The sequence below is a fragment of the Pleurodeles waltl genome, chromosome 9 (assembly GCF_031143425.1).
Source record: "Pleurodeles waltl isolate 20211129_DDA chromosome 9, aPleWal1.hap1.20221129, whole genome shotgun sequence".
NCBI classification, from domain to species: domain Eukaryota; kingdom Metazoa; phylum Chordata; class Amphibia; order Caudata; family Salamandridae; genus Pleurodeles; species Pleurodeles waltl.
Genome location: NC_090448.1, coordinates 384804580 through 384827691, shown reverse-complemented (window position 1 = coordinate 384827691; position 23112 = coordinate 384804580). Strand labels below are relative to the sequence as shown.

The following is a 23112-nucleotide window of genomic DNA, read 5'->3' as shown; positions in this document are numbered from 1 at the left end:
AAATGCATAACTGCCGAGGGAATGGCTCTCCGATATGAGGAGGCACGCCACATCCACAGACGCCCGATATCCCCAGAATAGGACACACTGCTGTCACAGCTTGTACATCTTATGATCTCCCTTTATGGGCTCACTGCCCTGACATTCTCATTTTGAGGCTAGCCACACTTATCACACTGTATCTGCCTCTGGCCCCATCCCACTTCCCAGCTCCATTTCAGTTATTTTCGCATTATCACTCTCTTATTACTTTGCACCCTTGGGATTCAGGCTATTGATTGTAGTAATTGACGTATATCTTGTGTAGTGGTGTTTCCTCTGCTTGCCTGTCTCTGTGTAACTTAACATTATGAATATATTATGTTGTTTTGTTGTTTAGCAATGCAAAACTCCAATAAAAACATACTATGCCGACTGTATTACTACAATTTATCCTTCTCAACTGAGTAATAACGTAGAAAATATTTAGAAGATGAGGTTAATATAAATAATTTTCAGATTCAGGAGACAGAATCTCCAAATTGTAACAGAAATGAGTCCTGAAATTGCAAATTGACATTTAGGGTAGACTACCATAGTTGTTCTTGAACCTCTGCTGTTTGCACAATTCTTCTAGACTGTTGTATGCATTGTTTTGATATTAATGCCAGCATTTCTGATTGGAATATGTCGAAGTGCCAGTAGATATAAAAGTTAATATTTTATAGCATCTAGAAAAAGAATATTCAGAGTTCTCCATCACTTATATTTCATTTTTTTACAATTGTAGGAGACAATTTTTTTTCTTGTTTAGCAATGAATCTTCTGAGGGAGAGGTAAGGTGGATAAATTATGAAATTCTAAGAGGCTGTTGGCTTTCCGTTATTTTGTTGTTCTTCTTGCGCTTAGTAGCCACAACTCAAATTTTTTGTTTGTTTCAGTAAATATTGGCTGAACCTCACCTCAGTATTAGACTTAGTTACAGGGAGAACTGCATGGTTTACTTATTTTTCCCCTTATAAGGTATCTGTTTTCCTCAAATAGATGTTTGAGTGAGGATATTTTATCACACTCGCTTTTTTGTTTTTTTCTATGTTCATCACCTTTTTGTCTACTAAAGTACTCAAAACCAGGTCGGCTGGAGGTGTCTATACATAATTGAATGGAGAAATTGGTTGATTGCGAAGGGAGGTAAGATGGCTGTGATTTAGTCCTAAAATTATGTTCATCAGACATGCTAATGCTTTTACTAATTCTGTTACACAGCTCAATGTATGGTCTGAGTTTGCAGATAATTTCTCCAACAAAGATAAAATTGATGAAATCAATCAGTTTAACAGTTGGAGAGGTTCTGATGTAATTATGGTATCCCCAGTCAAGTTTAACATATATGGAAATTATGTACTATATGGAGATAACACATAACTTACAGAACCTTTGTGTTACTGGGTACTATTTTCATTACTCCTTTCCAGTCCTCTTTCACATTTTCAGACCTCCTGTTTGTGTTGGCATTAGCAGGAAAATCCCTCAGCAGATAAGGGAGTGCATAGTCCTAAGAGAAAAGATTAAGAGAGCCTTCCTTTAGAAAATACTTAGTGATATCATCCATTGTTGAAGTAGTGTATGGCGCAAAACCAGATTTCAATTGAAGGCTATTAGAATCCACTGTTGAATTTGAAAAATAGTTAATATCATTATTATTTTGTATTGTTTCAATCTGTGCATTAACCACCCTTTGTTGGCTTGTTACAGTTGGTATGACTGATGGACTTGAAAAGTAGGAAATAAAATATATGTTTAGACAAAGAACTCTTTCTTCCTTTCTGTAGTGTGAAGCATTTGACTTTTCAGGAAATCCTAGCTTTGCCTCCCCTGAATATCGTAGACTTAAGCATGATAGTTCTGACTCTCAAACTTTTATAAATCATCTTTTATTGTTTAGTATGTTGAGAGAACTCCAAGAATAATTAAGACCGTATGATCCATTTTTTAGGTCTGAATTTATAGCACATCTGTCGCCAAACCTTATGTGAGTAACAAAAAAGAGAGCTTTCAGAGTACTGCTAAGAGTGGGGCTTAGGCTCCACCCACTTCTTGGTTCCGGTAAATACAGAATTGGATCAGGCTCAAGTTGTATGCTTCCATTGAAAAGAGTGCTTGCATTGTACGTATTGGCATGTGGCAAAGCTTCTACTCAATACAGCAGGATTGAGTTGGTTGTGGTAGCAGGCCAATGATAATGGCTGTAGGCCTTATCTGTTTCTTATGGAATTTTAAGATAAAGGCAGTACACCAGGTATTGTGAACAGCGTATGTTAACATCAATCCATTTAAGGGTGGTTTGTTACTCCATATGAAAACCTGCAGAGAAGGATTTTATTACATGGGCTCTCACAGATTACTGCAGGAGGCAAAGGTTTTGGTATTGGTTACCTCCATAACAACCTGTGGAAATGGAAGACTTGCTCCTTGAGAATCCTTGTTAAGCCCTCTTAAGAAAGATAATCTTTTCCTAAGCCAATTGTAATTTCGTATACCTTCGTAATTGTGACCGTGTCTCTGATGTTTACCTTGTGGGAAAGCTTATGCCCTGAACAGTAGGCCTGAGCTGGTTATGGTGACAAACTATAGGCCTGATTGGTGCAACAGGAATAGTTCTGTCCAGTGCTGTGGGTCAGATCTACTTATTATGAAAGTCATGACAAATGCAATAGACCTAGTTTGATTATTGTGAAAAGCATTTGTAAAATCCACTACGCCTTTATCAGTAAGTTATCATTACGTTGTGGTACAAACTACGGACAGGTATTTTATTATAGGCAATCTCACAGATTACCATAGTAGGTAAGGGGTTTGGTGGTTTCGACCCACTCCGGCAAATCCCAGAGCCTTTCACTGTGATGATTCACGTATGGACCCATTAAGAGAAGTTGCATGTTGTTTTTGCAAACTGTCTTTTTTTATGTTTGTCAACCATCATGCTTAGAGTGATAAAAGTACAGTTTAAATGCACTTGAATAGCCTGTAATGGTTTCAGTCCGTGGTAAAGGATGTATGCCTCATAAATTCATCAGAATAAGTCATGCCAGATTCTGTAGGTTTTATATTGTTTTTGTCAACTGTTATTTTGTACATATTAGTGATTTTGTTACAGTATGGCTGATGGTTGCCTTGTGGGAAGGCTTATGACCAACACAATAGGTCCGAGTTATGGTGACAAGACAATGTGAGAGATTATAGTATAGGCCTTATTGTTTGTTATGATAAAGGCAGCATGCCTGACATTTATTGTGAAAATATCCGTAAAAACTTACTGATAGACATTTGATTATATGGAATCTCATAGATTATGGTACCAGGCAAGGGATTTGGTGTTTGGTTACCCCCTTTTAACAAAATGCGGGAATAGAGGATTTGCTTTATTGAGCATACTGAAGCGACCCTTTTAGAGGAGATAGTATTTAGCTTTTGCTTTGCTAACTGCAATTTTGTACACTTTTGTAATTTGATGACTGCATGGATGATGGTTGCTTTGTGAGGAAGTTTACACCTGCGTTGGTTATGGTGGCAAGCCAGTGATAGCAATGGGGCCTGATGGGATCACTAGGAAAAGGATTTTCAGATGCCATTGGTCTGATCTTTTTATTATGGAAGGTTATAGTAAAGACAGTAGGTCTGAGTTATTTATTATGTAACATATATATGAAAGCCAATGGGCCTTTGAGGTGTTAATTGGTTCCCACGAATAAAGTAGAACTGTGTATTTGGTCAACAGAAACATCAGGGCATAAGGTGCTCAGTCCACATATACCACCGGAAGTTGTTGACATGATCCCTAGCTAGCTCACAGTGCCCTACCCAAACCCCTAAAAGCCAGGATATAAGATTGGTTCTGCAACCTCAAACATGACTAGTCAGATGCCTGAGGAAATTGTGGAAACAGATCGACTCATTTTTTGTCATTCAGAGTACTCTAGATTGGACACTAGAAAGAATATGGAAATGTTGTTTAGAAAATGTATTGCAATAGCCTTATTTTTGTATAACAAAAACATGGGCCGCAATGATTAGGCAAATGAGACAGAGCATGGCAACCAGCATTACAAACATGGTAAGAGAAAACCAATTCAACCATGGTTCTGTGATTGTGATGGTATACTCCTATGTGTAACTACCTGCACTGCTGAGAGCATAGTGGGAGCACCCTCTGCCAGATCTATTAGGAATCCCATCCCTCCCTCATCCCCCCATACTTGGGTAAGATGTACCAAAACGTCTTGAAGCCAGTCTGATGTGGTGCTGCTATTGGTCTGGTAAAAGGTAGAGGATGGATTCAGAATCAGAGTCAGCCAAGCTGCATCTCAGGTACTGCATATGTGCAAAGTTTCAGGATAAGCCTAGTGGTATTGCTCCTCCGGCGCATATATCAAAGACCCATTTTTTATAATACAGGCACTCTACGTTTTGCACTGTCAGAGGTGCAAGCTCAGCGCTGTGATGTGTCCAGAAACTCAGCTGTCTCCACGGACAAGCAACATTTCAAGCATCCTGTTCTGTGTACAGATTAGATGGCTTACTAGGAACGAGCAACATGTACGATTCCTCAGTACATTATCACATAAACAAGAAGCTGTGTAAAAGGTTACCAACAGAAAAAGGCTAAGTTAAAAATGGAGTCTCTAAGCAGGCTAGCCAGTGAGAGAAAGCTGAATCTAAAATAGAAATATGAAATTATACTAACCCTTTAAAGAGTGTGGCCCTTGTCAAATATAATGCATTTCGATAATAAATGAAAGGCACATGACTCAAAAAATATGGCATTTAAAAAATCAGGGAAACTAAACTCATTTCAATAAAACAAAAACTGCTGAATCATAATGTAGGAAGTTCCTGAAATATGTCCAGGTCCAAAACAGTGGAACCCAGGACGGAACCCACAACTGTAGATGAGAGATCCACCGAAGCATGAGTAGCAAATTCCAGAGAACAGAAATGGTTGGATCCAGCTAAATCAACTGATGCTGAAGATACGACAGCCAACTGTGTACTCGCGTTGACAGAACCAAACTCCAGGCATCCAGGAGCCAAAGCGACCATATCAACTGGATGAGAAGGCTTACAATACACATTCAACAGCAAAGGCACCCTCAAGGGACAACACTGAAAGTGGATTCTTAATGAACTCAAGTGCAGATTAATGTCCACAGGCTGAACCATTTGTGTAGCTAGATACAGGTCCAGTGCAGTCTCGAAAGGGCACAGCAGACAGTGGAACAAAGGCGGTGCACATTTCAACCAACCTGGTCAAAACGACCATGACCAATTCAGATTCAGTTCTTGGAGCAGGAACACTCCAAAGTACTGTATCATGTGTTCACAGCATGGCTAGACGTGTGGCATATTCATTGTCATTTGGCCTCGTGGTGGTGGAACATACATTGCGGAGCAGAAAAACCAAAACCAAAATGGCGATGACCAGGAAAAGGAAAATCGGTTTATCTCCCAAAAAAAAAAACAGAAACCAAAGAGTGCAGAAAGGACAGTCACTCCAAAATCTGGAATGTGCTCACAAACCCAGACCCAACCACTTAAAAAATAAATAAAAAGTATACTATGCCAGCTGTATTTGAGGCATTGAATATCCCTTGAATAAGGACACCAAAATGCTGGTGCAACTTAGTACGTAGGAGCAATTGTACCTCGGCAGAAGACCTTGCAACTTGGCAATCAAAGGTACCTTCTAGCAGATGTCAAAGCAAAGGCCTTCTGAAATAATTATTATTATATTTATAGTATTAATGACTGCAGTCAGGTATTTTGTGAAATCTCACAGATTACCTTTGTAGGAAAGGATTTTGGAGTTGGTTACTTCCTTTGACATACCCTAAGTGTAGGCGGTTTGCCATGTCATTCTTGTTAGAATCTCGTCAGAAGGTGGGACAGGCTTAGCTGTCTGCCTCGATCTTGTAATTAAAAAAATTAAACATTAACATAAATCCATATATATAAATATATGTATCCATATATATGCAAAGAGGGGCACCACCCTAATCTGCTATTGGTATGTCTGGGTGTCATTTACGTTCTGCTTCCATTTATGACTGCATACTGCGAGGGGGTAAAATCCAGGTCGGTCATTGGTCCTCATGCCCTGTGAATTACAGCATTTTCTAATCACATGTACACATCCACCTGAACCTGAGTGCACTTCACTTTTGGGGCTGGGTGCCAGTCCCTTAGATTTCATTTTTCTCCTTTAATGGTCCCCCTTCTTTAATTTCTTTGCTTCTCCTTTTTTTAAGTTTCCTTTTTCATAAAAGGATACTACAGTTGCCCAGGTAGTGCAAGGGGCTGCTTGCTTACCGCTCATTTCACCTGCAATGCGCAGCATCACACGTGGCAGTTTCCTCTAAACCAGGTGACCTTTGTGAAAAGCCTTTACCCATAGTGTATCATTTTTTAACCTTCCAAGATGCCCAATACATTGGCTCGTAACTTATTGTTGACAGTAGAACCTTAAAAAAAATTGCCTGTATACAAAACCACTGCAAGATGGACACCATCTTCTATGTTTAGTTTTGTTATTGCAAGCATGTGCCCATTGTGCTTCAACAGCAGTATATGTTCTATTTTCTACTGCATTCTTTTAATTTATAGTGCATATGCTGGTAAGTATGTGTTTTATTGTAGTTGCGTCAGTGGGTGAATGTAAGATTGAGCAGATGAACGGATGCCTGAGCGCAAAGATGATCAACAAAAGTGTGTGCATAATGACAAATTGAGTGTCTAAACCCATCAGTGTGACAGAAGGCACTTCATTCATAAACCTGAACTATTGGCATTACAAATGCTTGTTTGCCTTGATGCATAGAATGGGTCAAGAGACATAACACCCCCTTTCTCCAGTGCTACAGGTGCTGCCTTTGGTAGATAATGGAACAAATAGCCTTGTACGCTTACACATATTCACTCCTTTCCACCTCAGTAATGCCTTAAACATAATATTTTGAATCAGTGCTGGACCCTTAACCAGCCCATGTAGGACCTCACTAATCCAGTAATCATTTTATAGGAGTAATCTGGGTATAATCCCTCTTCTTCAGAAGCAGTTTCTTTCGTCACGTAGGTTAAGAACCATAACCACAGATCTGCGGTGCACATATGGGTTTAAGATTGCAAAGTTCTAGATAGGTTCTTACTCGCAGCTTCCCCTCCCTAGACAAAATCCCACAGTGGGGTAAAGGGATTTTCTCACCAGACACTGCAGAACCCACCAGCTGCCACCTTCACTCAGTATTGGCCATCAACATTTCACTGTGTAGGAAGAGCTTTAGAAGCAAGTCGCCCCTGGGAACTTTTCGTACCCCACTGCCCGCCTGTCATGTATGTTGGCTCCCTGAGGGCGGTGGTGGGGAAAGGGCCGGGAGACCCATTCTTTGAGCAGTCCGCAGAGTAACACAGCAATGCAACTGACACTCACATGCATCGGGGCATACACACATTTGGCGTTTGCAGGATCGTAGGGGGAGAAAGCAAAACAATCCAGCAACAGTCCACAGCATATTTTTATATTATAATTTGTGCAGTAGTGGCGTAAATAAAATTCAGTGAGCATCACTTTTGTTTCTTTTCTGTAAAATGTCATTGATATCTATCTACACTTGTTAATTATTGTGCTCCTCCTCGTAGAATTAATCTGAATAGTCTAAGTTTATTTACTTGTGGGACATGCTCCATGTTGTATTCTGTGTGCTGATGATAAGATTTCTATAAGTATTCTGGATGGTAGGTAGATAACGTTTTTTTGTGGAAAGATGCCCAAGATTTTGTTGCAATAAAGAGTATGTTTTTTTTTTTTTAAAAAGGGTTGTGGTAAATTCATTGGACATGTGAGAGAAAAGTATGCAAAATACAATTGTAATAAGTTGGCAGTTATAATTTACTTTGCAGTTCCTGCTATGCTGGAGGCAGGAGGAAGAGACGGAGATCTCTCTGGATTGCTGGTGTTGTAGATAATCTGTTTTTTGGGGAATAGGGGAACTGAAACATGTATATAAGCAGCAACACTGCACTAACCCAGTCAGAATGGCTGCATGGTACTATGTGCGTATACACTGAAAAAAGGGACGGGGATCACGTTGACAAGGCCCATTACCCCATAAGGCAACGTTCTAGGCACAGATAATGTCAAATGAGAAAGATTAGGCCAAATGGGAAATAATGTGCATTGGTGACACAAGTGGTAGATATGTAGATTTTAAAGGCAGAGATGCTGCCTACTGCTGTTCAAATACACCTTATTAGCAACTAAAGAAGTAGAAGAGCGGTTGGAGTTGGAAACCACAGCAGAAACTACCCAGTGAGGTAAAAGTTCCCAGGGCCAACCCTACTCACTTTGGGCATTTTCATCATGGTTAAAGTCTTTGGTCCAGGAAAGCTTGGGCTCGAACGGCTAGGAGAGTGGATGGGAAGTTTACTATGGTAATCCTTGTGTCTTCCCTCATCTAACACCAAAATCCAGGTTGAGACAGCCATTGACCCCTAACTAAGCTAGAGACAGAAGTCTAGTAGAAGAAACCTAGAATTGTCTAGCAACCAGACAGTGGAAACAAAGGAATTGTTTTGGCATCTGTTTCCCTTACTTTCAAGTGAGACCCCCCAGTGTTATATGTAAAACCCAGAGACAGAAGTCTAGGGGGGCAGATATAGGGATTTTCCAGCAACCAGTTAGTGGATACACAAGGATTCTTTTAGCATTCTGTTTTCCTTTCGTTCAAGCACACATTAAGGGTTACATGTAAATCCATCAGACCTGTTAATTAGGCTTTGACACTCAGAAAGGAATTGGCACTTTAATGTAAAATATGATGCTCACAGCCCCCACCCTGCATATATTTAGGTTCAGAGGAGTCCTCTCCCCATTCAGGTAGATCTATGGTTTGATCCTAGGGAGCACTTCACACCTTTTTCACATCTATTCAAATGCTAATTACTGTCTTACAGAAGAAATGTAAATATAGCCCACTGGAATGTTAGGCAGGGAAAAGATAACTTCCTAAAGGCTACTTTTCCTTAATATTTATTAAAAAAATGAAAATTAACTGTTGAATTCATTTTTAATAACTATTAAACGCATTTGTTTAATTATTTTTCTAACTAGTCCCATTCCCGAGATACAGTATTAGGATTTTTAATCGGTATTCTGGTTTTCTACATGGGACAGCTAGGTCTGCCACAATGCAACATTGCTTTTGGGTTCTAGTCACTGTAAGGACGCAGTTGACATTAAATTTCTACATGCCCTAATAGCATGCGTCCTGCCTTGTGGATGACACTGCCTACATAGGGGTGACTTATTAATATTTAAAAGGAGGTTTTAAACTGTAAAATTCTTTATTTTGACAGGTCAAATTGCAGTTTTTACACAGCTATGGTGAGGCTACAATGGTAGAACTGAAGCCATGTTTTACGCCGTCACTGTACTGGATGGCACAGTAGTGTTGCATTCCACCATTGACATTTAATGTACATGCCCTGGATACATTTAGAGCCATATACTAGGGACCTATATGTGGGTTAAACATACCAATTAGGAATATGCCTATACAACCATGTTTAAAGGGGGCTGCACAGGCACCTTACCACTGGTTAGCAGGTCTAACGAACACCAGCAAAATATAGGGTCCAGCAAAAGGAGTGACCAAGCAGAAAATGTGGATTTTAACAGTCTTGTAGACACTTTAAGCAATAACTGTTTTAGCATCAATTTTGCTATATTATCTCCAAGGAAACATATCATTGCGGGCTGGTTCTTCCTAGTTCAATTAATTTTAGCAGATAAGTGAAATAGATTCCAATAAATCAATATCTTTTAGTAGACTTACTTCATCCTCACTTACTTGTTAGTTCGTATTGGTTACCAGTTTGAACATGGCGAGACAATGTAGAAATTGAGGTTGGGCAATAAGACGATTTATTATGTGGAGTGTAATCAAAGTAATATATGAATTTTTCAGGTGGGCAATTGAAAGTGGCAATTGTTTGGCACATTGGTGAATGTGGTAATGAAGTAGTCATACAACTCAACATGGATGGTGAGGGCTGTTCAGGTATATCAGGGTTCATAAAAGTCTTCCTGTCTATATAGGACTGAAAACAATCAGTAACAAAACATTTTGGCAGAGGAATCGTTTTCATGGAGGTTGAGGCTTTTAGTTGAACCACAGGCTGTAAATCCTTTTGAGAATTTGTGGCCATTACATGTGGATTCTTACTTATTAATATGTGATTCCGTAACTGCATAACCAATGAAGTCTTCATACGTCTTGTGATAAAGAACCAAAAGAGTTGAATGATGTTTATAAAACCGAATGTCAACAGTCAAAATGGGGAGCACCCTGTCTTCCATTCCAGCATTTGTGACCCCAAGGCATCATGGTAAATGCAGTCATTAGCACGAATTTGAATAGAGTTTTGAAAGTTTTTCACCATAAGTTGGTGCGGCGAGTGCCGTATCTTCGGACAAGCGTTTCTGGCTATTTGTCCGCCATCAGCGAAGAGCAACGTGTAGCTGGCGGGGTTGCTTGAAATGCCGCCTTGAAAGTATTCACAGGTTTAAGTACCAATCAAGAAGGCGCACAGGTGCTTCACCTGAGCTCGTCAGCTCAGAGGCTCACGGGAGCCTGAATTACAACAGTCAAAATGGGGAGCACCCTGTCTTCCATTCCAGCATTTGTGACACCAAGGCATCAAACCTACAAGGCACAGAAACAGTATATCACAACAAAGAGTAAGTGCAGGTGCAAAGAAAGTGCAAGATGATGTGAATTCAACTCACAAGAGAACCAGGGTTCGATGTGGGCAGCAAAAGGAAACAGACTTGAGAGACAGTGGCCAATTGTCACCCCGTGCACCTTAATGGTAGTGCTACAAAAGTGTGATTAAAAAAATCACTAAATGCTGTTGGTATTAGTTACCTCTTCTTAACTTTTACTACCGCCTCCTCTCTGAGTTAATTTGCTTTGGCTGTCTTTCCCCATCTTGAGCGAACTATGATGCCTTGTAGATGGCAAGGCATTTCTCTGCTTCACAGAGGGAAGGCAGCACCTCTGCCACCCAAGGAAAGTACTTCTCTGCTCCACAACAATGCGCGGTGTACAGTGGGTGAGCCTGACTTGGAGGCTAGTGGGGTGCAGCAGCCACAAACTAGTTCTCAGAGATGGAGGCTTCGGAATGCACAAGCAAACCATGGCATCCTGGCGGTGCTTCTCAAGGAGCTTTACAGGAAAATCTGCTTGGTGTCAATGTAGATCAGTGCACCACACAGATACAAAATCAGGAAGAGAAATGCAGTATTCTCTGCTACTATTGCTACTGTATGGAGCCCTAACGACCAGCGTTCCGAGCCTTACTGATTGACCTTCGTCTATTGCATTGTTTCACCAGTAGCATCCTTCTCCTCAACTACGCAACTTTGTGTCTTTATGTATCTGACAGTATCTGTTGGTTTATTTCTGTGCATGCATGGCAGAGCACGGTATGAGAATAAAGGGGGACTACATGAGAGGACAACCAGAAGGAAACATGCAGGTTGTGTTTTTTTTTTTTGTCCTCATACACCTCTGGCTCCAAGCCAACTCCATACCATCTGATCACACCCTCTCGTACATGGAGATGACTAATGCCAGGGAGCCATAATCTCTCACTTGGACCCTGGTACAGAAACCTGCCACCAGAGTCTGAGAGTAGTGTGGCATCTAATCATTGGACACAAATGTGATGTGTTACTCTTAATTTCCCCTCCATTCCACCAGCAATGGCCATATTTTCCTTTTTTTAAAGAAGATCCCACCACCATATCCATTTTTGATGTGCAAAAAAGAGCATCAGTCCAGTCTACATATGAGGGAAGAGATTCAGATACCCATTTCCGGCAAATTTCTCTTCTAGCCAGAAGTATCGCATAGAACAACACTGCCTTCGCCTCTCTACTCCGTGCTTTCCATTCTTCCGGTAGACCAAAGATTACTAAAGGAAGACTTGCCGAAATGACTTGTTTCAAAATGCTTGAGATCGTTCTACATACTTTTCCCCAGAAACAGTTCATTTCTGGGCATTCCATAAACATGTGAATATCTGACACACCTTGCAAACCACATTTCACACATCTAACTACTCCCCCCCCCCTCCCACCCCCCCCTCCCACACACACTTCATCTTAGAGAGCTTATAGGGGGAACAATAAGCTCTGTGCAAAGTGAAGAGGTGGTTCTTCCTTAATAAGGCAGGTTTGACTACACTAAACAGCGTGCGCATCGATGCTTCCCATCTGTCTCGTACTAGTTCCAAGGATGTTATTTCCACCCAGCGTGTGTCTGGTAGCTTAAAGTCGCCATCTAAGGTGTCCCAGATTTCCCAATACCAGCTTGATACGTTCTTGAAACACAAATGATCTTTAATTACCTTATCCTCTAGCTGGTTTGCTGGTCCTCTGTTCCCAACTTCTCAGTTGGATATACTTCAGCCTAGCGGTTTCCTCCTGTTAACACCGTGATTTCTTCCCAAAACAATAGGGAACCGTCCCTAGCCAGGTTCCCCCATTATTCAATCCCCGCCTTCTTAAGTGGTATTGCCAATACATCTATCAAGCACTCGGGGGTACCCGGGGAGTCCCAGACCGGAGCCCGTTGGCTATAGTACTCTATCTTTGCTGCTTGCCGCAACTAGTATCAGGCCTTTTCTACATCTTGTAGTATTTTTAATTTCACTTTTTTGAAGAGTTTGGGGGTTGCCAAATTTATATAAAAAATATTTTGCTGCGCCTTTCTCTGTGCCTGCCATAACTTTGAACAGATCACTAATCTCTGATGAGTCTGGGGAGGAGAATAAAATCCTAGTATTTTTTAGATGAAATGCCTAAGCATAATAATGTATGTCAGGGAGTGTAAGGCCCCCCTTTTCTCTTCTTCGGCGCAGCTTCTTCCATGAAATCCTAGAGCCTTTCTGACCCCAAATAAAAGAATTGAAGTTTATCCAGAAGTCTTTTATCCATTTGTAAAGGGATAGAATTATATAGAAAATTCATTTTAGGTAGGATTACCATTTTGACCGGATTAACTCTTCCAATAATTGTAAGAGAGAGATGTAACCATCCTTGAATTAGCTTACCACACTCTGCTAATGCTTTCCTTAAATTAACCACAGCAATTTGTTCCAATTCCTGCACAATTGTTAACCCTAAATACCTCATTGATTCCTTAATATGCCGATTATCACCCTTCTGATTCCATGCCATTATCTTTGTTTTGCCTGAGTTAACATGATAACCAGAGATCTTCCCAAACCCCTCCGCAATACTCAACAAGATAGGTAGGGCTGTAGATAAATCCGAAGTGTACACTAAGAGATCATTGGCGTAAAAGGCAACTTTTTTTCTCCCACCCCTTGCAGCTAAAGGGATTCTGCCTGATCTTTCTAGTAAATGGTTCCATGTATAAATCAAAATATATAAAACTAAATCAAACAATGGGGAAATGAGGCATACCAGTCTAGTACCCCTAGTAATTAAAGGGCTTAGTTAGTTTCCCATTCACCAGTACCCTAGCCTCAGGTAGTATGGTAAAGTAAACAAACGGCCAGGCAGAATCTTTTCCCCAAATTATTTCGCTTAAGGATCATATTTAAATAGTTCCTGTTAACTCTATCAAAGGCCTTCATTGCATCTAAAGCTATAATAATTAGGGGTTCTCGGTAAGTAGTGGCTAAGTCAATAGCACCAAATAAATTAAACGTTTGTTCATACAAAAATCTATTTCAAATAGAACCTTTTTTGGTCAGAGGGTATCAAGTCGCTTACCACTCCGCTCAACTTATCAGCTAGTATTTTAGCAAATAACTTACAATCACTTTTTAACAGAGATATAGGTCTAAAGGATTCACATCAAACTGGGGTTTTCCCTGGCTTTAAAGTAAGAGAGATAGTTGCCTCATGACAAGAAGCTGGCAATGGAACTCATTCCCCAAAAATCTCTGAAAATAGTTGTGACATTACCGGAACTTTAAAATCTCCCAAGGCTTTATAAAGTTTGACAGTGATGCTATCCGGTCCCGCTGCTTTCCCCCTCTTACTCTCTTTTAGAACTACTCCGCTCCCCCTTAGAAATAAGTTTATTCAAAAGAGTTTGCTTTTCCTGTGGAAGGCAGGGGAGCATATCCATACCCAGCCAATCACCAACCGCATCTTCCCTCACCTCCCTCTCCTCTGTATAGAGTTGAGAAAATAACTTTTGGAAAGCCTCATCTATATCCTTTAGGGTAATAAGCCTAACCCAGACTGATCATCCACAATCTCCTTTATGCTATTCCGCACTTGTTCCCTCTTAATCTTCCAAGCTAGCAATCTCCATGTTTCTTCTCCATATTCAGAATGGGCATGCTTGCTTGTGTCCCATATTTTTGCAATCCTGGTCTGCAATACAAGTTCCATCTGCTGCCTCAGCTGACTTATCCTATTATCCAAACACTGCTTGTCCCTACCCCCTCCAGCATTCTGACTGTAGCATAGAAATATTTCCTGCTCTATACCATTCAATTCATCCCTAAAGCACTTATTTCTATAACTTACGAGACTCATAATCTCCCCCATTATCACAGCCTTAAAAGTGTCCCAAACTATAGTTGTTGAGGCAGACCCTAGCTTAACTCTAAAACAAAATCCCCTGTCTCTTTACGAAGATGACAGATAACCTCCTCCTCCAATAATAAGGCACAGTCAAAGGTCCACCTCTTCCCACCTAATTCCTGAGGGAGACTAATTTTCAACATTACTGCCACATGGTCCGATAGATGAGCAGGTGAATATGAAATGTCCTCTACCAGATCACACAATAGGTGGTCTACTAAAAAATAATCAATCCGAGAGGCATGACCGTACTTTTAATTGTAAAACGAGAATCCCTGCTTCGCCCCCATTCCCTGCCTCTATGGATTGCACAGCCTAAACTTTCATCATCCCTTTAAGGTATTGTTGGGACTTTGGAGTGCCCATCGATCTACATTTTACTGATCTATCTATATTATTATCTAAAACCACAATAAAGTCCCCAGCCATAATGATTGGGTCCAGAAACTCTAACAGATGGGAGAAAACCATCCTAAGGGGCTCTGTCATCACAATTCGGGTCATAAAAACCTACTAATGTGAATCTCTTGCCACCTAGTTGTAACCTAGTTATAATCCATCTGCCTAATCTATCAGACACCACCACTGACAGGGTTGCATTAACCTGCTGTTTGACTAAAATCGCAACACCTTTAGTATTGACATTGTGTTCAGTACTGACAAAACATCGCACCCATTTCTGGGTTTTAAACAAGGTCATACTTTCCTCCTTAGTTAAATGCGTTTCTTGCAAAATTATTATGTGAGCTTAGGAGTCCATAAGAAACTGCAAAATTTTGCTAGCCCTCCCTTTAACCCACAGGCCATTAATATTCCGGGACATTATCTGTATTAATCTATTACCATCTCCCTGGCTTCCTCTAGCCTTATCCAATTAAAAACTGATTAGCTGATGTGGATAACAATATTATTTTCTTTTCCCCCACATGCTTCCTGCCCTGTGTCCAACTACATCCCTCCTTCATGCCCTCCTCCGTGCCCTTTTCCCTCCCTTTCCCCTCCCCCTTTGGAGAACTTCCCCTTTCCATTGACGGACCGACTGTCCCTATTTATAGCACCTATGGACCCCCCAGCCTCATTATCAAAAAGAAAAGAAACCTCTCATTGCACAGTGTTCCCCTTCTTTATGGCTGCTAATAATTCTTCTGCTGCACTGTGTTCCCTAATATTGTGCATTTTATTGTTATGCATTACACAAAGGTACACTGGAAATTTACGTTGGGACACAGCACCTACATTTTTTTAACTCCTCCAATCGTTTTCCCAACTCCTATTGTCTATTCAGTGTTGGCTTGGACGAATCCGATCTGATCTCAAATGAGAAGTCCTCAACTCTTAGAGATTTCATTCTTAACGCCATTGTCAATATTGTTTCTTTCAAAAGATACGTTTGGAAATTTAGCAAGATTTTTGTGGCTTTTTATTAAGATTCCTCCTAAATGGATCTCTGTGGAGATTGGATTTTCAATAAGAGAAGGCACAGACATTGTTAGATCTACTCCCTCCACTCCTTCTGGTACATTTAAAACTCTCAGGTTGTTCCTTCTAGAATTGTTTTCCTGCTGTTCTAGCTTCTCCTGTAATTCCCGCTTGTTCCCTTTTAGCTGTTGAAGTTTTCTTTATTCCTCCTCAACTCCTCCTTTATATTGTCAACTGTTTCCTCAAGGGCTTGAGTTCTAATTGCCAGGAGGTTGAATTTCTTTTCCAGAGATTTGCAAGCCACCCTTCACACACATAAGCTTTATTCGGCCAGCAGACCATCAAAGCAAAACAATACAATACAATATAAATAGACATCATAATATCATAACCAAATTTAAAATGGAATGAAATCCATGTTTGCCCGACTTAAAACAATTTCATATCATTATAAATAAAAAATGCGTATGCGCCATGCCGCAACTAAAAACGTACTTACTGCATAAATTATCACATTTAAATTGTGGCTTTTTAAAATCCTCAAAGCTAAAACATATTTCCTTAACTTCAATTCCCGACAAATTTTGCGAATCCATTTAAACCTTGGGGTTGAGTAAGCGGGGCAAAAAAACATAAAATGTTCTACTGTTTCAGAGGAAATGCCACACGCAGGACAAATATCAGAGCTTGGCTTAGGTCCCCATCTGCTCGTCAAGGCCTTCAGAGGTAATGTTCCGAATCGAAATCTAGCATACAAACTTTTGCCTAATAAATCAGGTATTATATCTAGATATTGTTCGAACTCTGGGTACCATTTAAAATAAATAAACAAATTAGTTAAATGACCATTCGATTTTTGGGAAATGTAGTTATTACGTATATGGGACCAGTAAGCTCCCTTCAATGCTTTTACATCGGACTTCACAAGTTGATGGGGATTCTCCCAAAAGTCCCTCAATCCCAGCGTACAAAACCAACTGGATACGTGTTTGATCCATGGGATGGAAATGGAGTTAGGACATTTTAACAGTTCTAATAGAGAAGACTTATATACGGCCAATTCGGGGACTATCCATAGCCTCACCCAATACAATAGAGGCCGTAAGATAATTAGGTCAGCCATTCGTTTAAACCCTAAGTCTAGAAATAGGGGGGTTAATGGGGTGCTAATAGGGCAAGCGCATAAAGCCTGTGCAAAGCTATTCTCAATTTTGGTTATCCTGCTGCTTTCTGACATGCCCCAAATCTCTGCGCCGTAAGCAGCAGCACCCTGTGCCTTAGCCACATAAATCTTTACTGCTGGAGACACAACTTTAGCGATCGTATTTCTATAAAGGCGCAGTATGGATGCTGCCCGATGTTGCAAAAGCCCAGCACTCTTGCCGACTTGTTCCTCCCAAAGGAGTGAATCTGTAAGTCTCACACCCAGATAGTCAATGGAGCTAACCTGGTCCAAAATAGCTCCATCTAACCTAATAATACATTTCTTACGAAGGCCAGAGCGAAGCACCATCAATTTTGTTTTCTTCGAGTTCAGCTCTAAACCAAAATTCCAGCAGAATGAATTAAATCTATCCACGAGAATTTGTAAACCGATAGGGGTTTTCGAAATCAGTAGAGAGTCATCCGCAAAAAGGAGAATAGGGATTTTCTGATTAACTAGAGTGGGAGCATCATTCTGACATGTCATTAGTTCTTGGACCACCTCATTGATGAATAGAGAAAACCGGAGTGGAGCAAGCACACATCCCTGACGGACACCTCTTTTAATGGGAAATTTATTAGTCAATTCACCTTGATTGCCCCATCTTACTTGCGCATATGTGCCTTCATGCATGCGTTTCAATAGATGGATAATATCGGGTGGTGTCCCTATTTTGTATAAAACTCCCCAAAGCTTATCTCTTGGGACCAAATCAAAAGCAGGACGCAGATCAACAAAAGCAACATATAAAGTTTGCTTTGCCAAGACTATGTATTTCCAGTGTAACACAGCCAACCTAAAGGCCTGGTCAACTGTACTAATTCTAGAGCAGAACCCTGCCTGAAGCGGTGAAAGGATCTGCTGCTCCGTAACCCAGCTCGATAATCTAACTAGCAGCTGTTTGGCAAAGATTTTTTGTAAATTGTCAATTAAACTGACCGGTCTGTAATTGGTTGGGAGATTTGTATTGCCTTTTTTATAAATTGGGATAATTTCTGCACCCTTCCACGTCTCAGGGATCTGTCCTCCTTTTGTGATTTTATTTGACAGTAGGTTAATATACCAGGTCCATATGGATAACTCTGATTTATAAAGGTCGCCTGGGATTTTATCGGGACCTGGGGCTTTACCTGACTTCAAGGAGTTGATAGCGTCTGCAGTTTCTTCTAAAGGGAAGCAAATATAACTCTCAGGGTTATATAGATTCCCATCAGATGGAGAAATGGCAAGGTTAGCATTTGATAAAATAAGGGGGTCTAATCCCACTTTATCACAATCAGCAACCCCAGTGGAGATAGTTCCTTCATAAAGGAGAGTAAAGTGCTCCACCCAGCTTCCGGGTTGGATATGGTTCCTTAGATTAGACCTACCCCCTCTCTCATGCTTAGTCAGCAGTTCCCAGAAAAGCGTATTATTGTTTGCTTTTGTAGCATCTAACAAATCCTGCCAAATAGAATCTTCCCAGGTTTTCTTTGATTGTAGAATAGTTTTTTTATACATACATCTTGCTTGTTTAATCACCCCCGGGGTCCCGGCCTTTATAGCCTTTTTTAGAACGAACTTCGTCCTCATACATGCATCGTTAAACCATCTACTGTTAGACGAAACCCGGCGTTGCCGGCTTGCCGTGGCTGCCTTTTTATAAAAAACACTTTGAAATTTGACCATCATATCTTCGTGAATGTCAAGAAGTGGGATGGCTTCAGACTCAAGGTCTTCATTAGCCGACAAATTATCTAAAAACACTTGGTAAATCTCACGTAGCAAATAGGGGTTTGACCTAACTGTGGGCCACCTCACCTTTGTATAAGCGTTGTTCCAAATAGGTGGAGGGACCATTGATGGTTGCGTGTTCGAGGTTCTACCAAAGATATTCCCAGAAAGGGTAAGTAACAGGGGGAAATGATCACGCTCGCACCTTGAATCTACCCTCATGCCTAGCAACAACGGCCAAAGACGCACATCCACCAAAAAATAGTCAATAACACTGGCCAAAGAACCTCGTTGAAATGTCGGTGCAAGGTTTAGATCAGAAGGAGTTCGACCATTACAAGCCCTTAGGCCAAACTTTAAGCATAATGTAACAAGCTGTGCTGCAACACAAGAGCGTGGACGATGGCTATCACCATCCAATTGTGCAATCCCCCATAATTCGTCCTCTTCCACAGTTAAATCACTAAGAAACGCAGAGGGTTCGAAAGTGCAATTTACATCCCCGGCAATAATTAAATAGGAATTAGTTTGTGTGGAGTCTAAAAAGTCAGAGAGTAGAGTTAAAATATGTGATTCTGAACCACGTGAAACAGAACGGGCGTAAACGTTGATAAAAGTTATGTTAAAATTTTGTTGAAAAGAAATTTGTAAGCCCATCAAGTCGGGACAATCAAATTCTAAAACCTTATAATCACATTGGAGTTTTAAATTTAAAAAAATTAAAAGTCCCCCTTTTGCGCGACCGGTTGCTTTCTCTGATGGCTGTGCTGGGATATTAAAAGAGAGAAACCCATCCATACTAGTTTGACCCTCAGCCCAGGTTTCTTGGAAAAGACACACATCTTGAGACTTTATGTAGGTAACCCAATCCACATCATCCAGTTTCCTAGCAAGGCCAGCAAGATTCCAAGTCATGATGGATAACCCATTAGTTTCCATTGCAGTCCCATAGTTTGAGGGTGGAGTATCCTTATAGTTAGGCTCATTAACAATGGTCTTATCTGATTTATCTATTGTAGATACCTCTAAATAATCCTGATTAAGGGCTTTCTGGGCAGAAGACAGTCATACAGGACCATGATGCATAAGTTCGCCTTCCTCCCTAGAGCCTCTCCTATTAACATGGGCAGTGGAACCAGACACAGGAACCTGTTTTGAGTCAGTTAAATTGGAAACTAACCTAATGCCTCCTCCTTTTAGCCCCTTGTGCTGTCCCTTGCATGCAACAGAGTCAATAAGTTGGTCTGCCAAAAATTTGGCCAAAAACACAATCGTAATGACATCAAAATTTGACCCAGAGGGGCTCCATCTTTCAGTTTTTAGAATGTCCGAACGTATAACTGAGAGGCATTCCTGACTATTGCATAGCCAGTGAATAACCTTATTAAGACTAGACTCTTGGTCCTCAACAGACCTGGATGGCAACTTTGGGACATTAGTTAGGAAAAGAGTATTGGCTCTATGCCTAGGACCAATACTGTTTGAAGACACATCTAAAGCACTATTCATTCTTCGAGAAGAAAAAAAACAAGGTGGATCCTTGGTCGGAGGGTTGACAGGTATCTTTCTATTAATGAAAGAAGGGCTACCCCTATTATTTCGAATATTGGTAGTAGGATTTTGCCTCATAGTAGAATGACAGTTCGATGGGGCAAGGAAACTACCAGCAATGTCATCCCCGTCCATTATCTCATCTCCACCGAGGGGGATACTGTTGCCCCCTATGTATTTGCTTTTAGAATGGATAATGTGAGGAGATAAATTACCCTCTGTGGCCCTCCTATAGGAGCCAGATCTCTGGGCATGGTAGGTTAGCCCCTCACATATATTGACATTAGATGTAGCAGATTCGACTGCCAAAATTCCACCTGCCCCTACTGCCTCTGGCTTTTGACATTTGCATCTCAATTGTTTAGCCATATTCCCCTGGAGTAATTTAGATAGCTGCAATACTAACTTCTTGACTTCATCTACTCTATGAAGAATTAAAGGCAAATTACCTACACTAGCGGACGGTTCGGAGCACATAGCAACAGTAGGAGGGGAAATGGCAACTTCAGTAGCTATGTCAGCCGTGTAGGGGTCGTGGACCTCAATCAGATCACTTCCCTCAGTCAAAAGCTCAAAGTGATTTTTACATGGAATGTTAGGGGCCAGCCTTATCTCAGGACTCAATGGTAGGGGTATACATTCTATTTCCTCTACATGCAAAATCCCCTGGGTTTGTAAAGGATTAGAGGTACTACTACAAGCCACAATACCCTGTTGAGTTAAGGGAACAGTGGCATTAACAGTGGGTGACTTCCTTAAACTATCAATTAAACCCCCAGAGTCAGCTGATCGAACTTTCCTGTTTTTGATGAAAAATTCCTGAATCTTTTTAGGTTGGAGTGGAGGCTTCTTCGGGGGCAAGAGGCCGTGAGTACCCAATTCGCTATTAAGTATAGCCTCCACCTCCTCAAATAGTAAATCAATCTCATCCAGTGATTTCGGTTCCCCTTGAGCAGTCTTATTAGTTAATTTCCTGGGTCGCTTTTTCTGCTTTTTTATACCTTCCAGTGGTGCTGGCGGGCCAACAGCCTTCCTTTTCCCCATAGTTCTAAAGTAACAATAATGACAGCAAGATATAACCTTACTTAGTGACCTCCTTTAAAGGGACTAGTCCCGTCCCGGCCTCGATCGGGCGATGACGGTCCCGTCTTGGCCCGGTCTTCGCCCGGGCGTGACCCGCGCGCGTCCCGCGGGAAACGCACCTCTCTTGTAGTTGTAAAAGCTGGTGGGCGTGTCCTGTCCCGAGGCAACGGGACGCTCTGCTGGCAGGCAAGACGAGGGAGAGAGCCCGTTCCGCGGGAAACGCGCCTCTCTTGTAGTTGTAGAAGCTGGTGGGCGTGTCCTGTCCCCAGGCAACGGGACGCTCTGCTGGCAGGCAAGATGAGGGAGAGAGCGCGTTCCGCGGGAAACGCGCCTCTCTTGTAGTTGTAGAAGCTGGTGGGCGTGTCCTGTCCCCAGGCAACGGGACGCTCTGCTGGCATGCAAGATGAGGGAGAGAGCGCGTTCCGCAGGAAACGCGCCTCTCTTGTAGTTGTAGAAGCTGGTGGGCGTGTCCTGTCCCCAGGCAACGGGACGCTCTGCTGGCAGGCAAGACGAGGGAGAGAGCGCGTTCCGCGGGAAACACGCCTCTCTTGTAGTTGTAGAAGCTGGTGGGCGTGTCCTGTCCCCAGGCAATGGGACCCTTATTTCTCCTTGATTTGCTTCTGAGACCACAAAGCCTTTTTTAATACTATCTGATAGCGACAGAAACATCCAAAGTATTAGCTACAATCGGGGTGGCTTGAGCCTGATTATCCATCGGATCCGAAGTGAGTAGGCGATCCGCAGGGCCTAGAGGCCCGGGCAAATTTTAATCTCAGAATACTTTGAAATTGGCCCAGCCAGAGCATCCTTACCCCCACTCTCCCTATCTTGAGTTGTAAGGCTAATTTCTTCAAGGGACAGACTAGTCAAAGAAGTGGGGATAAACTCTCCTTCCTCGCTCTCCAGGACTTTCAAGGTAGGGGGTCCTTCACTCAAATCCTGCTCCATTGGGCTGGTGGTATTATTACCTAAGACTTGTGGCAAGGCTTTGAAGTATGCCCGTAATGAAGGGGTTACTTTAGAATTAGCAATAATTGCTCTGTGCTTAATTTTATTTTCCTGGCTCTATTAGGCACCTCCTATCCCCTTAGAGGCCCCGACAGCCTGTCTTGCTGCTTCCACCTCTCCCTTTCATTTCTTCAGTCTGTGCTGTCTGCAACGTTAGTTTTACTGTGTTCACTCACCTTCTTCTGTTGACCCCTTTGTTCTTCCAGAGGTTTGGTGGAGTCTCTTACTGTCTGCCACTTTTTTGCACCTTCCGTGCTTACTACAATCTCTTCGGCCTCTCTGCCAGCCTTTGTTGCCCCTGGCATGCCGCAAAACGCCGTTTTGGTCTTTGTTCTTGCGCTGGGTCTGCCTGCGCTCCCCTGGAGGGGAACGCATGAAGCTTCTCTCTGGCTCCTTTGAGCTCCAGGGTGGCACGAACCCAACCTACATCCCCATCAGGGCCGTCCGAGCTCCACCCGAGGCTCCCCGAGTC

At 41.7% G+C, this 23112-nt stretch overlaps 1 protein-coding gene across 5 annotated transcripts in view; it reads left to right on the top strand.

Annotated features, from left to right (window-relative positions):
• Positions 1-23112, top strand: part of LOC138259344 (uncharacterized) — a 153905-nt gene that overhangs the window by 22617 nt on the left and 108176 nt on the right. Inside the window, exon 1 of one of the 5 annotated variants that reach the window (XM_069206999.1) lies at positions 1104-1170. The exons of the other annotated variants lie outside the window; for them this stretch is intronic. The gene's annotated coding sequence lies outside the window, so the exon portion shown is untranslated. Of the gene's footprint in view, positions 1-1103; positions 1171-23112 lie in introns of those variants that run through there. 5 annotated transcript variants of the gene reach the window in all.